The sequence below is a fragment of the Myxocyprinus asiaticus genome, chromosome 21, assembly GCF_019703515.2.
Source record: "Myxocyprinus asiaticus isolate MX2 ecotype Aquarium Trade chromosome 21, UBuf_Myxa_2, whole genome shotgun sequence".
Taxonomy (NCBI): domain Eukaryota; kingdom Metazoa; phylum Chordata; class Actinopteri; order Cypriniformes; family Catostomidae; genus Myxocyprinus; species Myxocyprinus asiaticus.
In genome coordinates, this window is record NC_059364.1 from 9,039,738 (window position 1) to 9,056,186 (window position 16,449).

Sequence of the window (16,449 nt, forward strand, 5' to 3'; positions counted from 1 at the left end):
CTCTCTCTCTCTCTCTCTCTCTCTCTATATATATATATATATATATAAATTGCCCATATTTAACCCTGTAATGCATACTTTGAGTCTTTAGTGACCTGTGACCTCATTCCATCCCCTGGACCCTGGACTTTTTGGAGTTATGCACACACCTCATCAGTATACCTCAACCTTTCTCATCTGAATAGTATAGAATTGTATAGAGTCTTAAAGGCCCTAGATATTTAACTGTGTCTGATTTTATTTATTTTTTTCAATTCCATAAATCATGTTTTTTTATGATTAATTAATAAGTGTATAAGTTTACTATCACAGGATATACAGTTGTGCTCAAAAATGTGCATACCCTGGCAGAAATGGTGAAATTTTGGCATTGATTTTGAAAATATGACTGATCATGCAAAAAAACTGTCTTTTATTTAAGGATATTGATCATATGAAGCCATTTATTATCCCATAGTTGTTTGGCTCCTTTTTAAATCATAATGATAACAGAAATCACCCAAATTGCCCTGATCAAAAGTTTACATACCCTTGAATATTTGGCCTTGTTACAGACACGCAAGGTGACACACACAGGTTTAAATGGCAATTAAAGGTTAATTTCCCACACCTGTGGCTTTTTAAATTGCAATTAGTGTCTGTGTATAAATAGTCAATGAGTTTGTTAGCTCTCACGTGGATGCACTGAGCAGGCTAGATACTGAGCCATGGGGAGCAGAAAAGAACTGTCAAAAGACCTACGTAACAAGGTAATGGAACTTTATAAAGATGAAAAAGGATATAAAAAGATATCCAAAGCCTTAAAAATGCCAGTCAGTACTGTTCAATCACTTATTAAGAAGTGGAAAATTCGGGGATCTCTTGATACCAAGCCAAGGTGAGGTAGACCAAGAAAGATTCCAGCCACAACTGCCAGAAGAATTGTTCGGGATACAAAGAAAAGTCCACAGGTAACCTCAGGAGAAATACAGGCTGCACTGGAAAAAGACGGTGTGGTTGTTTCAAGAAGCACAATACTTGTTGACCCCTCTCCAAACACAGCGCTTATGGTTGTGACCATAAAGCTCTATTTTGGTCTCATCACTCCAAATTACAGTGTGCCAGAAGCTGTGAGGTGTGTCAAGGTGTTGTCGGGCATATTGTAAACGGGCTTTTTTGTGGCATTGGCTTCTTTCTGGCAACTCGACCATGCAACGAATTTTTGTTCAAGTATCGTCGTATTGTGCTCCTTGAAACAACCACACCGTCTTTTTCTAGAGCAGCCTGTATTTCTCCTGAGGTTACCTGTGGGTTTTTCTTTGTATCCTGAACAATTCTTCTGGCAGTTGTGGCTGAAATCTTTCTTGGTCTACCTGACCTTGGCTTGGTATCAAGAGATCTCTGAATTTTCCACTTCATAATAAGTGATTGAACAGTACTGACTGACATTTTCAAGGCTTTGGATATCTTTTTATATCCTTTTCCATCTTTATAAAGTTCCATTACCTTGTTACGTAGGTCTTTTGACAGTTCTTTTCTGCTCCCCATGGCTCAGTATCTAGCCTGCTCAGTGCATCCACGTGAGAGCTAACAAACTCGTTGACTATTTAAACACAGATACTAATTGCAATTTAAAAAGCCACAGGTGTGGGAAATTAACCTTTAATTGCCATTTAAACCTGTGTGTGTCACCTTGTGTGTCTGTAACAAGGCCAAACATTCAAGGGAATGTAAACTTTTGATCAGGGCCATTTGGGTGATTTCTGTTACCATTATGATTTAAAAAGGAGCCAAACAACTATATGATAATAAATGGCTTCATATGATCACTATCCTTAAATAAAATACAGTTTTTTTGCATGATCAGTCATATTTTCAAAATCAATGCCAAAATTTCACAATTTCTGCCAGGGTATGCAATCTTTTGAGCACAACAGTATATTTATTTGTTTATTATAAGACAAATGACTACTATATCACATTGATTTTCTGTGGGACAATGGTGAATTCTAAGTATAACATACTGTATGTGTAATGGTGGCCAGCTGATAGATAGCTGTGCAATGTGTATAAACCTCACTTTCCTGACCTCAAGAGGTGTACTAGCGACTGATGCTAAGGGCTGTAGCCTTTAGCCTCCTTGTTAGCGCACCCGCCTCCCATGCTAGAGACGCTGGTTCGAGTCCTGTAAGGAGCGGGTAGAACAGGAGCTTCACATATATGCTATTTCTTACTCAAGGTGGCACTGTTGTTTCAGTGATTGACTTGATTTACATTTGACATTGCTATTTGACTAAGAAGAAATGTGGAAGTCAACTATAGCAAGTGTAACACATGAACAGTTTGATTTGGCTTTTGTCATTTGGGTGTACTTCTGACATTATGTAAGTTGTGCATCTATTTGGACTCAAAAAGTGCCTGAGAAAGTACTTAGCTTATGTGTAGTTTATGTGTAGATTATGTTATGTGTAGCTCAATATTTGTTTGACAGCCAGATGTGTATCATGAAATTTCAGTGAGGAAGTAATGATTCCTGTTCTATATTTGTTGCATCATTAATATATGAAAAATAAAACATGAAAATATATCAGAATATATTCTATTCTGTTATTTTCTAATTGGCTTGAAAATGTTTTAAACACATTGACACTATCTGGGCATTTTGTAGATCCATTTGTGATAGATATATGTGCTTAAGACCTGAGTATGTAATAATGTTTGGTGAAACACCCATGCATTTAAGGGTTAATGACTTCAGGCTAAGACTGAGGGAAATGCCCTCTGCTTGTTGAGTGGCCATCAGTATTATTTGGCTTCACAGATCTGTTTAATGAACTCTGGGGTTTCTGTGTGTATGTGCTCTGTGCCTCTAGACTCATATGAACTTGTGGCGCCTCAAATAGTCTATGATCATGCCTGACAGCGGCTGTTAGCCAGGTATTTCTGAAGCAGGTGTGAATGAGCAAATGTTTTTACACTATGATGAGACTGCGATGGCCTCTCTGCAGATAAATGACTTTGAATTAACCTCTCACTTCACCCCGCGGACAAGAGAAAGACACCCAATAAGCTCCTCACTGAGATCAAAGCCAGTTTGTGCCTGTCATTTCTCCCCACTGTTCAGACTTGTGTTAAACTAAAGAAAAGGCTAGTTTTGTGGAGGGAGCTGATGATTATTATGTCTTAAAGAGATTAAATGTGATGCCAAGATCGAAAGTGACATTTAACTAATTAAACTCAACCTGTCGACACATAAAATATACTTAACAAATCGCAGCCTGTCTGGTTAGGCTGGGTATTTTCATTACTTAGATGTTCTGAGTGGTTGTTAGCGCATTGCTATGCAGCTGTGAAGGTGTTTTGGGTGGTTGCTAGGTGGATGCTTACTATCCCAAGTCAAAAGAGCTCACAGCCAAGTCTGGTCTCTAGAAATGGCTCAGTTTCCTCCTTTTTTGCCAATTGTCCACCTGGCAAAACTTCTAGTGTCCGATCACATAAAAATTAAGGGACAAGTTACAAACCAAGGATTAATGTCCATGACTGGCAGCCCAGAAATTCTAAACACACAGCAGTTCGCATTTGTGTGTGTTGTCTGCACATGCGCCTCGCATTGAGTGTACTAAAGAGTATCACAAAGCGGTCTTAGTGCGCATGCATTGAACATGTCCGTATGGGCACAAGAGAAGGCTATACAAATTATATATATGAAGCACTCAACACTACATGAGATGAAATGGCACACAATAAAACTAAGTATACCCTAGCCTTAGTTTATTTATTTATTTATTTTATAAATTTTGCCACTCTTATCCACCTACAAGTGACAAATGCCATTTGTGCTGGAAGCTATTGATCCATACATGGATACAAAATTTCTCCATAGCCCGCGGTCACATTTTTGTTTGCCATTTACACTAGGAATGTGCACGAGTAATCGAGTACACATTCTGCACCAGATACTGGAGTATTAAAAACATTACTCGAATATCGCAAATTACTTTTCCTTTACGCATTTGCCTGCTGTGAGTAGCACTGAATTACACTGTAAATCTCTCACCAAATCTTGTTGTTACAACTGAGTCCACTGTGGATGTGTGCCATCGAGGTCTTTGATGAGAGTAGAAGATATCACGTGTTTTTGAAAGCAAAGTGTAGCAGTACTTGTAATATTTTGATTCTTATTGAATTCTACTGTAATTTTTTTTTTTTTTTTTTGGTTCATGTTGGAGTCATGCAAACCAACAGATGAGGATCTCCTTTTATTGTTGAAAGAAACAGCATAGTGAGCTTGGAAGCTGATCAGACCAGTGTGTGAGTATGTGCATTAAATCTCTGATCACAGGCAGAGTGCATTTTATAAAAAGCAAACATTCATGACTTTTTTTACTGAATAATAAAATGTGAAATTATAAAAATGTGGTAGCCTTTATGTAGACTCATATGTAGACTTTTTATTATTAATAATAATATTATTATTATTATTATTATTATTATTATTAATGCATATTGTTCATTTAATTCTTTCCCAAAAGAAAAGTATAGTTTGTTAAGTTATCTTATTTTGAAACCGTTCTTTGTTAGGTTAATGAAACAAAATATACAATTCATGTACATGTCATACTTGTTATTTCTAACATGCATTTTAATTTACGAGTAATTGAGTATTTGTTTTTTGTGGGTTAGAGTACTCAACTACAGAATTACATGAAAATGCCCATCCCTACACTGCGTGCCCAATTATAAGGCAAATTGTATTCCTCAGGATTAATTTTATTGTTGAACAAACACAATGCTCTCAGTCAATCCAAAACCTCAAACCTGAATGTTGAACAAAGAAAAAGTGAGTTTTGTCTTTCTCAGGGGAATATATAAGTGTGCACAATTATTAGGCAACTATTAGTGTGCACAATTATTAGGCAACTAAATTACAAAAAGAATTTCTCCCAACTCAGTTGTTTATTCTCAATTTTTAGAGTAGGTGCAACAAATAAGTAACACAAAATGACAATTAAATAACATTTTTGGCCTTTCAAAAATGTTCAGTGACCAATATAGCCACCCTTCTTTTCAATAACTGCCATGATCCTTCCATCCATGGAGTCTGTCAGTTTCTTGATCTGTTCACAATCAACTTTCGCTGAAGCAGCAACCACAGCCTCCCAAATGCTGTTCAAAGAGGTGTATTGTCTTCCCTCACTGTAAATCTCATGTTTGAGAAGGGCCCACAAGTTCTCAGTAGTATTTAAGTCAGGTGAGGAAGGGGGCCAAGTCATTATTTGGGCATCTTTGAGGCCCTTGCTGGCTAGCCAAGCAGTGGAGTACTTGGATGCATGTGATGGAGCATTGTCCTGCATAAAGATCATGACCTTCTTGAATGCTGAGGATTTCTTCCTGTTCCACTGCTTGAAGAAAGTACTTTCCAGAAACTGGCAGTAGGTTCGAGAGTTGAGTTTCAGTCCATCTTCAACTCGAAAAGGTCCAACAACCTCATCCTTAATGATAGCAGACCATACCGTACCCCTCCTCCTCCTTGCTGGCACCAGACTCGAAGTGGTGCCCTGTGTCCATTAGTGATCCAGCCACGGGCCCATCCATCTGGTCCATCAAGAGTCACTCTCATTTCATCTATCCATTAAACATTTTCACTATCCAAAAAAATCTGACTTCATGTATTTCTTTGCCCAATCTTGACGATTCAACTTGTGAATATATTCAGTGGTGGTCGTGTTACATTTACATTTACATTTATTCATTTGGCAGACGCTTTTATCCAATGCGAATTACAAAAGAGGAAAACATATTGTTTCAGCCTTCTTGACCTTGGCCATGTCTCTGAGCACTTGACACCTTGTACTTCTGGACACTCCAGGTAGGTTGCAGTTCTGGAATATGGTGGCACTGGAGGATAATGGGTTCCTGGTAGCTTCACGTTTAATTATTCTCAAGTCGTTTGCAGTTAATTTGCGCCTTTACTTCTCCATGAGTTTTTTGCGTCCCAGCTGACTATTCACAACAAAATGTTTGATTGTCTGGTGGTCATGCCTCAATAGTTTAGCTATTTCGAGAGTGTTGCATCCGTCTGAAAGGCATTTTACAACATTTGACTTATCAGTGTCAGTTAAATCTATTTTTTGGCCCATTTTACCTGAGGTAATGAAGCTGCCTAATAATTATGCACACCTTGATATAAGGTGTTAGTCACTTTCGCCACACCCTCCCACATTACACAAATACATACCACCTGAAAATGAATGAATCCAATAAGCATTCAAGTTTATATGGTTTGGAGTTGGAAAATGTGCATGGATATAATGATAAGATCAGAATACTCACTTGCCTAATAATTGGGCATGCAGTGTAGTTTACACAGTCTAGTGCTGTCACAGAGACTGGTGTGATATCTGAGGACACTTATTTCATCTTTCAGGGAGAAGGAGTATTTTCTGTATACCATTCCATAAAAAATCGCTTTCAGCACCTTTAAAATATAGATCTAAATTAAAATGTACTGTACATCTTATTAAAAATTTACCATTTCACCCAACAGACAGATTATGTGTTAGCTTACTGACATGCTAACATCCAAATCAATTTTTAGTCGAGTGTCCTGTGCACTTCACGAGGATCTCTATTTCTGTGGCGCACAAAGTTGCTGTCTATGAAAAGCGATCCAAATCGCTCACTTATGAGGCTTCATTTAGGTTAGGATGCATTAGATTAAAGGAACCCATTTCTCTAAATGAGTGCCACTCACTGCTGATTGTTTCATATCCTCCCTGATAAAGAGAAAAACACAAGTCCTATTATTCTGACACAGAGGCTTCAAACAGCATCTTCCACATCGTTTCAGTTAAAAAACTCTGGAAAGTCACAGTATAAACGTATTTCTGCTGCCTTACTCTCAACGAGAGAGACAGAGAGAGAGAAAACATTTTTGATTTTCAGAAGTGCCACATCCTACTGTACTATTATTTAAAGTTAAAGGGATAGTTCATCCAAAAATGAAAATGATCATGCTATCTGAGATGTATATGACTTTCTTTCTTCTACATAACATTAACAAAGAAATATATCAGCTCTGTAGGTCAATGCAAGTTAATAGTGAGCAAATGTTGAAGCTCCAAAAAGCACATAAAGGCAGCATAAAGGTAATCCACAAGACACCAATGGTTTAATTCATGTCTTCTGAAGCAATCCATTAAGTTCTTTTTTCACTATAAATCTTGCCATCAGCAGTCTCCTTGGCAATCATGATTGTGCCTAGAGACTGCAATGGCAAGATGTACAGTGAAAAAAGGAGTTACATTTTGGTCCTCACCCAAAGCCGATTTGATTCAGCCATTGTTTATTCACCTGCATGTTGTTCCAAACCTGTATGACTTTCTTTCTTAAGTGGAACGCAAAATTAGATGTTTTCAACCTATTCTTTTCCATACAATGAAAGTGAAGGCTGGATTTTCAATAAATAATTTACTTTTCAAATATCAGTCTGTTACTCAGCTATCATAGGGCCTTTTAAGACTAATAGGAATATAGTTTACAAGTCGTATGCACTACGTTTATGATTGTTTTTTTTGTTTGTTTGTTTTTTTTGGAGCTTGACAGTCCCTTATTCCCATCCACTTTCTTTGTATGGAGGAGAGCAGCCTGCCACGGACATTCTCCAAACTTTTACTTCGGTTTTACACAGAAGAAAGAAGTCAAACTGGTTTGGAATGACCTGAGGGAAATTGATATAGAATATCCAATTAAATAAGCTGTGGTCAGGTCACGTAATGCTTGTTTGATTAATCTCTCACCACAAAATTAATAAAAACCTGATCAACATATTACAAAATGTACAGTCATTTTGACTGTCATGACATTAATCACCATTTAGTTTAGAATGGTTGTGTATATTCTTCTCAAGACATCATTAAATTTCTTTTAATGTCTTCTGCTCAGTGTCACACTAGTTAGGCAGTTTAGACAGCAAGGCAGCTCACTAGTTTTTGGAACTGAACTACTGTGTGTGAAATTAAGCTGCATTCTGTGGTTTTTTTAAAGCTGGGGTGGGCTCTTTAACACTCAATGTTGCCCTGTACTTGGCCAAGCCAAAACAAATGTGAAAGTGTGCTAATTCAGAGCAGGCCTGGCAGCCATGGACCCCAGGAGATCTACATTTGTTTTGTTTAGTCTGGCAGCCACTCCAGACACAGAATATTGTTTTATTATTTCGGTAAACAATGGACAGTTTGTTGCAGGGAATAAAAAAGCAAACGCAACCGTAGGCTATGCACCAGACTCGCCTGAGAACAGCAGGTGGCACAGCAGTTTTGTCAGTGCCCTGTGTGTATAACTGGATGGACATTGCCCCAAAAAAACTATTTAGACACTTAAGTCACATTTAACATGTATGAATTTTATTGCATTAAATAAAATAATATTTGAGAAAAAAATGATGCTAGACTTTTTCTCACAATTAAATTCACTTTTAAGAGCAAATTTGTACAGTTACTTTTATCCAGCTGGTCCGACTGTTTCATATGGGTGAAACAGAGTAACCACTGCTGTAGTTCATCACCTTATTAACTATACAGATTTGCTCACAAGTTAAACAACCAGAAAGTTTATTTATTTATTTTTTTTTTGGGTGAGTTCCATTCTTCGTGCATATCGCCACCTACTGGGCAGGGAGGACAATTTATGGTAAAAATGGACTTAAATATTAATGTATTTCTCACCCATACTTATCATATTGCTTCTGAAGATATAGATTTAACCACTGGAGTCTTATGGATTACTTTTATGCTGCCTTTATGTGCATTTTGGAGCTTCAAAATTTTGGTGCCCATTCACTTGCATTGTATGGATTTAGAGAGCTGAAATATTCTTCTAAAAATACACAGCGTATTGGGTGAGTTAAGAGGACCAGGTAATAATGACTAACAGCTAGGGGTTTTAACTAGTGGTCAGTGTATTTCAAAATGTATTTCTAAATGTGCAACAGTAGTGATCTGTTAGGCAGGTGATTCTCATGAAACCTGTCAGTAAAATGTCCCGGTCATATTTAATACCAAATTACACTCACTGAGCACTTTATTAGGAACACTATGGTCCTAATAAAGTTCCCAATGTGGTCTTCTGCCCATCCACCTCAAGGTTCAACATGTTGTACATTCTGAGATGCTATTCTGCTCACTACAATGGTACAGAGTGGTTATCTGAGTTACCATAGCTATTTTGTCATCTCAAACTAATCTGGCAATTCTCCATTGACCTCTCTCATCAACAAGGCGTTTGCATCCACAGAACTGTCACTTACTGGATATTTTTTGTTTTTGGCACCATTCTGAGTAAACTCAGACTGTTGTTACGTTCCGTAATGTGTGCAGTTTTTGCTGTGCTGTCCGTGTTCTTACTCTCTGTTTGTGTTTGTGGGTGTGTCTTCTACTCTGAGTGTCTGCAGTTGCCGCTGATTTACAGATTGGCCATTTCTGATTGTGTGCCTATAAAAACCCTTTGCTGCCTTTCAGATGTGAGCTGCTGTGAATTTGGGCTGGTCACACTCCTCCATGCTCCCCACCAGCTGCCAGACCTGTCCCTCGTGTTCTCGAGCTGAGAGTTTGTTACATTGTTGCTCTTCAGAATTAGAGTGTTTTCTGGGCTATAGCAGTTAGGTTTGTAGGGGTGACTTGTCCTGTTTATTTGATATTGTTTGCTCTTTTAGTGAAGTCAGATTAGTTTAATTGTATTTTTATTTCCTTTTAAGGTTAATTATTTTCTCCTTTTTCTTTCTAGGTTGTGTTTATTATTTTGGGCCCAGGGTCACCCTGAAGCCCAAATACCTGCTGCATTATTACATCTTTAATACTTTATCTACTTCCAATAAAAAAATATTGGATCTATGATCTTGTTGTTGGGGGTTTTTGGTCTGACGGTTGTGCGAGGAGCACACCTCCCTTTACTTTGTTGCGTCCTACTACTAGGGGATGTAACACTGTTGTGTGTGAAAATCCAAGGAGATCAGCAGTTACAGAAATATTCAAACCAGCCAGTCTGGCACCAACCATCATGCAGTGGTCAAATTCACTGAAATCAAGTTTTTTTTTTTAACCAATTCTGATGGTTAATGTGAACATTAACTGAAGCTTCTAACCTGTATCTCCCTTATTTTATGCATTGCATTGCTGCCACATGATTGGTTGATTAGATAATCGCATGAATAAATATGTGTACAGGTGTTCCTTAAAAAGTGCTTAGTGAGTGAAATACAAAAAATATGTTTTGCACAAAGAAAATGAAGCCTAAGGACCATTAAGATGTATATGCAAAATATATTTCTTATATGTTTCTGTTGATTTGAGTAAAATAAGACCAGAACATTTTCTTGACAGGTTTTGTGAGAATCATACAGAAGGTAATAATGTTTATTAAAGTTCATATCAAAAGTTCTTAAATGTTACAGAGAAAATCTTGCTTTTTATTTTTATATCAGGGTCCTTTGGGATGTCTAAGAGTCTGGATGGGATTGCCCTGGGTTTGTGAAGGTTGATGACTAACTTGGAATAACAAGTGCGCTCAAAAGCCTTAGGAAAACAAAATCACAAATCTCTTTAATTGCAATGTTTTTTCCTAGACACCATCGAGATCAAATGATGGGCAAATGGATAGTTTAAGCATAGTTTATCCAATAATGAAAATTCTGTCATAATTTACTCATCCCCATGTAGATCCAAACCCATAAGACTTCCTTTTTTCCATGGAACACAAATGAAGATGTTAGGTTGTATGTTGGTCTCAGTCACCATTCACTTTCATTGCGCCTTTTTCCATATAGTCAACATGAATGGTGACTAAGGCTCTAATTCTGCCTATCATCACTTGTGTTCCATGGAAAAAATAAAGTTTTATGGGGTTTTAACAACATGAGGGTGAGTAAATGATGGCAGAATTTAGATTTTTGGGTGAACTATCTCTTTAAGTCTTATGTGTCTCCTCTTGACTCAAACTGTGCTCATATTTAATAAGATACCAGATTTCACAATCAAAAGTCAGAGATTTCAGTATTAAACGTTTATCATCAAATTCTTTTAAGACCAAATTACAGTATATGAGATGTGCTATCCACATTATTTTATAGCTCTATACTTTTAAGTATATGTCTATGTTTTTTGTCTCCAAAGGATTTTCAGAAGAAACATCTCAGACAAAATGTATACTTAAATTAACATAATTTGGAACTCCATTAGGGATCTTGAGCTATGAAAGAGCAACCTGTGAGCAATACAATCTTTCCCAGTTCCCTTGTGAAATATGAGTAGACCTGAGGCTCTGTGCTGTTTACTATTCACTCAGAACAAAAGACTTTTTAATTGTTTGTTTTGATAAGTAAGTTCAGCTAGCTTCGGAATGAAAGGGGTTTAATTAGTGACTGCCGTTCTCGTTTTACGCAACTGCTTTCGTTTACCTTCCTCTGACCGACAGCACAGAGATGAATGGAGCGCATTGTTTAAGAGCGGATCTGTTGGGTGTAGGAATGACACCCGTTATAAGACTGTTTTGATAAGCTTGGTATAAACTGACTCGTGCCAGGTGAGAAGCTGCTTTAATGTGTCTAATGAACACAGACATTCCCACCTAGAACAAGGCCCACTTATTCTGTCGAACATTGTTTGTGTGGTACAACCAATCACAACAGCAGATTCACAAAGACTCTTTGAATTAGGATTGAATTGCTGTGCACCTGTGCCAAAGAAAACAGTGAATCAATTATTCTGAGATATATGAGAAGTTTGTTGCCACATTATCTCTAGAATCAACCATCATATTAGTAATTTCTCTTTTAAGCAGGCTGAAGCATTGTATGCAGACGAAGAAAAAAAAAAACAACCCACCCATGTTTTGTGGTCAGAGTGGTGACGCAATTCTATATTGCGCTCCAACACTTACGAAAAGCTTGTCCCACGTAGATAAATCAGATAAATGTTGTCGCGCAGACCTCGAATATGATGTAGCTGGCAGTGAGATCTTTGCTTCAGCTCAGTGCTGGAGTTCTGGCGTATTTGAGAGCAGTATACTTCCCCCTCAACCGTCACCACAAACGCACTTATACACACACTCACACACACATGCCTGTGGGCAGCAGAGGTTTGTGGTCAGCCCAATAACGAGCAGTTCAGCATAAGCACGGTTTCTAGACTGCCCCAAACCCCAGAACCCTCTGCTGCTGAAATATTACTCATAACAGCTGTCACCCTGAGTGTATGTTCATGCAAAATACTAGCGACTTGATAATGGAAATATGGCATGTGAAAATATTCTATGTACTGTAGTAATACAGGCTATAAAATACGCAAATTAAAATACAATAATATATAGGCTATGAAAAACACAATAACAGATTTCCAATTTTAATATGTCAAGTGGCAAAATTAACATTTTTTTTGCAATGCAGTCTTAATTCAGCTGTTGCACACTGTCTGTGATGAACTTGCAAGTATTTGGAGACTTTCTTGTCAACCTGGTCTCATAGAATCACATTACCTAAATTTTTGCTAAATTATCTTCACACGGCTCGTTGAACATATCGTGGCAGTTTCCTGGTGAAATGAACACTAGAGGCGCTACAACAGTAAGGACTTGTATTCCCTATCACACAAATCATGAGTAAAACTGCAGAATATCATTTCATAAACACGTACTTTTCGCCCTGTTCCTCATACAGTGCAATCTTATGACATTGTAACAATTTTACTGTAGTGCATGACTATCATAAAGCAAAAGTTTTAATGTTTGCATTGCATAACCAACTGCATTTACAAGCTTGTTCGAGTGTGATCAAATTGCGAGGGAGCTCAACTGATAGAGTGTTGCACTCACGATGCAAAGGACTGGGATAGGAGTCCTGATGAGCATTCGAGCTGACACGTGAGCCGAAAGTGCCATAGAAGCATCACAACATTATATGGTTGCTTCAGCAATTGGTGATTCATCTCAAACATTTATTCAAGAACCAGCTGAAAACACATCTGTTCCGTGAGCACTTAACCAATCCACACTAATTGTACTTACTATTGAACTTAACTTGCACTTACTGTACAAAAAAAAAAATAATAATAAATAAATAAATAAATCCGTCTCTGTCTCTTTTTTTTTTTTGCGCTAGCGCCAGCTTGAGAGCTTGGCAGTACACCATTGTATATGTTGTTGAACTTTGTATGACAAATTGCTTGCTATGTTCCTCATTTGTAAGTCGCTTTTGATAAAAGCGTCTGCTAAATGACTAAATGTAAATGTGACACTATCGGTTAGATTTATGTCTAAGGTTTAGGGTAGAAAGGAAGATTTTGTTTAGGAGCTAACTCACTTTTAGCGCCACTCAGTGGACGTTTAACCTCGGCTGTACGTGTAATGAACCACTTAATATAATTTTGCAAAAATGTCACCCCAGTCGCATAATGACATCTGGCTCTTTCTGGTTGTCAGAATTAATGGAACATGCCCATTGTTGAGCATGTCCATGTGATGAACTACAGGTCAGTCTTTGTTTGCTTTGAAGGTAAAACGGGATTATTATTATTATTATTATTATTATTATTATATTTATTATTGGTACTTAATGAGGTTGTTCCATTACATTATATATATAGGAGAAATATATCAAAAAACTAAAATTAAAGTCATAGATGTGTAAAAAGACATTATATTCAAAAGTAATAAGAAATATGACATATACAACAGCACAAATAATACATAAACAAATATGAATTGCAGTATGCATGGAATGATTGAACCAAGACAGTGTAAAATACATCTGTGGTTTCTCTGCTAGGACACCTATGTGAAGGGGAACTTGCCTCATATCATACATCCACTAAAAATAATATTTGGAGCAGCTGGTTAAAAGAATTTGCTAAATTTGCTCAGAAAAGTGAAGTTTGTTCTAAGATAGGCTCTGCCATCTTATGTTTTCATATACCAATTGGTTTGATATTTTGTTGTCAAAGTGTTGCTTAAGTGTCCAAATACTTTTTGTGGCCACTGTACATAAATCAAACTTTGAGATTCTGAGAAAGTCTCTGTGTTAGGAGGAGTGAATTTTCCAATCCTTCATGCTCTTGCTGAAAACGTTACCCTTCTCTCCATTCCTTGACCCTTCTATCTCTCTTACCTTCTGTCTGTCTCGCCTTCTCTCTGGTGACAGACACTGTGGATGAAAATTACAGACAGGCAGATCTGTTTAATGATGTCAGGCGTCAAAGATTTGAGTGCTCAGGAAAACTGACTATTTCAACTGTGGACACGGAGACTAGAGAAGGAGACGGCCTTTACACACACACACACACACACACACACACACACACACACACACACACACACACACACACACACACACACACACACACACACACACACACACTCTCTCATGCACACACAAATCATGACTGCACGTCCACTCTAAGAACAAGCTTTGGTTTTCTAAGCTGTTCTCCTTGTCCGCTGTCAAAGTTACTCACCTCCTATCGCAGCCAAATAAGCAAATTACTCCGAAACAAGTCCAAACAAACCCGCATTCGGTTTCATCTCAGTAGAGCTGGCCAAGTATGTGTGTATGTGCGAATGTCTTTTCTGTGTTGTTTGTGTGTATTTTTTTAACACTCCCTTTTAAAGTTCACTGAAAAATGTACACTCACTAAGCACTTTAATAGGAATACCTCTACTTATTCATAAGGTTATCTAATCAGCCAATTGTGTGGTGGAAGTGCAATGCATGAAATCAATGAAAAAATCTGATCTCAGTGAATTCGACTGTGACATGATTGTTGGTGCCAGAAAGGCTGGTTTGAGTATTTCTGTAATTGCTGATCTCCTGGGATTTTCATGCACAACAGTCTCTAGAGTTTACTCTATGGTGCCAAAAACAAAAACATCCAGTGAGCGGCAGTTCTGCGGATGGAAACGCCTTGTTGAAGAGAGAGGTCAACGGAGATTGGCCAGACTAGTTCAAGCTGACAAAAAGGCTACGGTAATTCAGATAACCACTCTGTACAATTGTAGTGATCTCAGAATGCACAACATGTTGAACCTTGAGGTGGATGGGCTACAACAGCAGAAGAACACACTGGATCATAGTGTTCCTAATAAAGTGCCCCGTGAGTGTAAATTCTGTCATTATTTACTCACCCTGGTGGAACACAAAATGAGATGTTAAGCAGAAAGTCTAAGTTGCTCTTCCATACAATGAATGTAAATGGGACATTTGATGCAGGGTGTTAACATGCCATGTTTAAATGAACACAAACGTGAAAGAGATTTGAGAGCTATGGCAGTGGGAAAGATTTTCAGTGAATAACAACTTAAGTTTCAGTCTGTTCTACACACAAAGCTATCATACGGCTTCAGAAGACTTTCCATATAGCACACAAGTCATATGGCCTTTTATGGTGCCTCAATAGTAATTGTTGTTCCCTCGACAGTTTAAATCAGCATTCACTTTCAATGTCAGGAAAAAAAATAGCAGTTATCTGAGTTACCGTATCCTTTCTGTCAGTTTGAACCAGTCTGGCCATTCTCCGTTGACCTCTCACATCAACAAGATGTTTCCGTCCGCAGAACTGCCGCTCACTGGATGTTTTTTGTTTTTGGCACCATTTTGAGTAATCTCTAGAGACTATTGTGTGTGAAAATCCCTGGAGATCAGCTGTTACAGAAATACTCAAACCAGCCCATCTGGCACCAACAATCATGCCACGGTCAGAATCACTGAGATCAAATTTTTTTCCCCATTCTGATGTTTGATGTGAACATTAACTGAAGCTCCTGACCTGTATCTACATGATTTTATGCATTGCACTGCTGCCACATGATTGGCTGATTAGATGATCGCATGAATAAGTAGGTGTACAGGTGTACCTAATAAAGTGCTCAGTGAGTGCACATTATATCTGATAATTGTGTTTTTATTTCTTGCAATTGAGACTTTATTTTTCATAATTGTAACTTTATTTTTTACTTTTTTGTTACTAGTTTTTGTGACTATTTCTCTCAACTGCAGCTTTATTTCTCATGATTGTGACTTTATACCTCGCAATTGCGACAATTTCTCACAATCGCAAGTTTATATCATGCAATTCCCACTTTATATTTAGAAATTTCTAATTTATTTCTTGCAATTGGTCCTTTATTTCTCATAGTTGTAACTTTATACCTGTATACCGCAATTTCAACTTTATATCTCGCAATTTCTACTTCAAAACCTTTTGTTTTTGTTTTTTGTATGGCGAGATCTGACTTTATACTATATGGCTTTAGATTGATGAAATATATTGATCAGTTGCAGTTTAGTTACAAAACTGCAAACACATCAAATACAGACTGCACAAATCATATACAGTAGATAACCTAAAATTTAGTGAATTTAGCTTAGTGAATCCAGAACACTCTTTACTAAACTATACATGCTACATGTGTGCCAAAAACGGCAACATA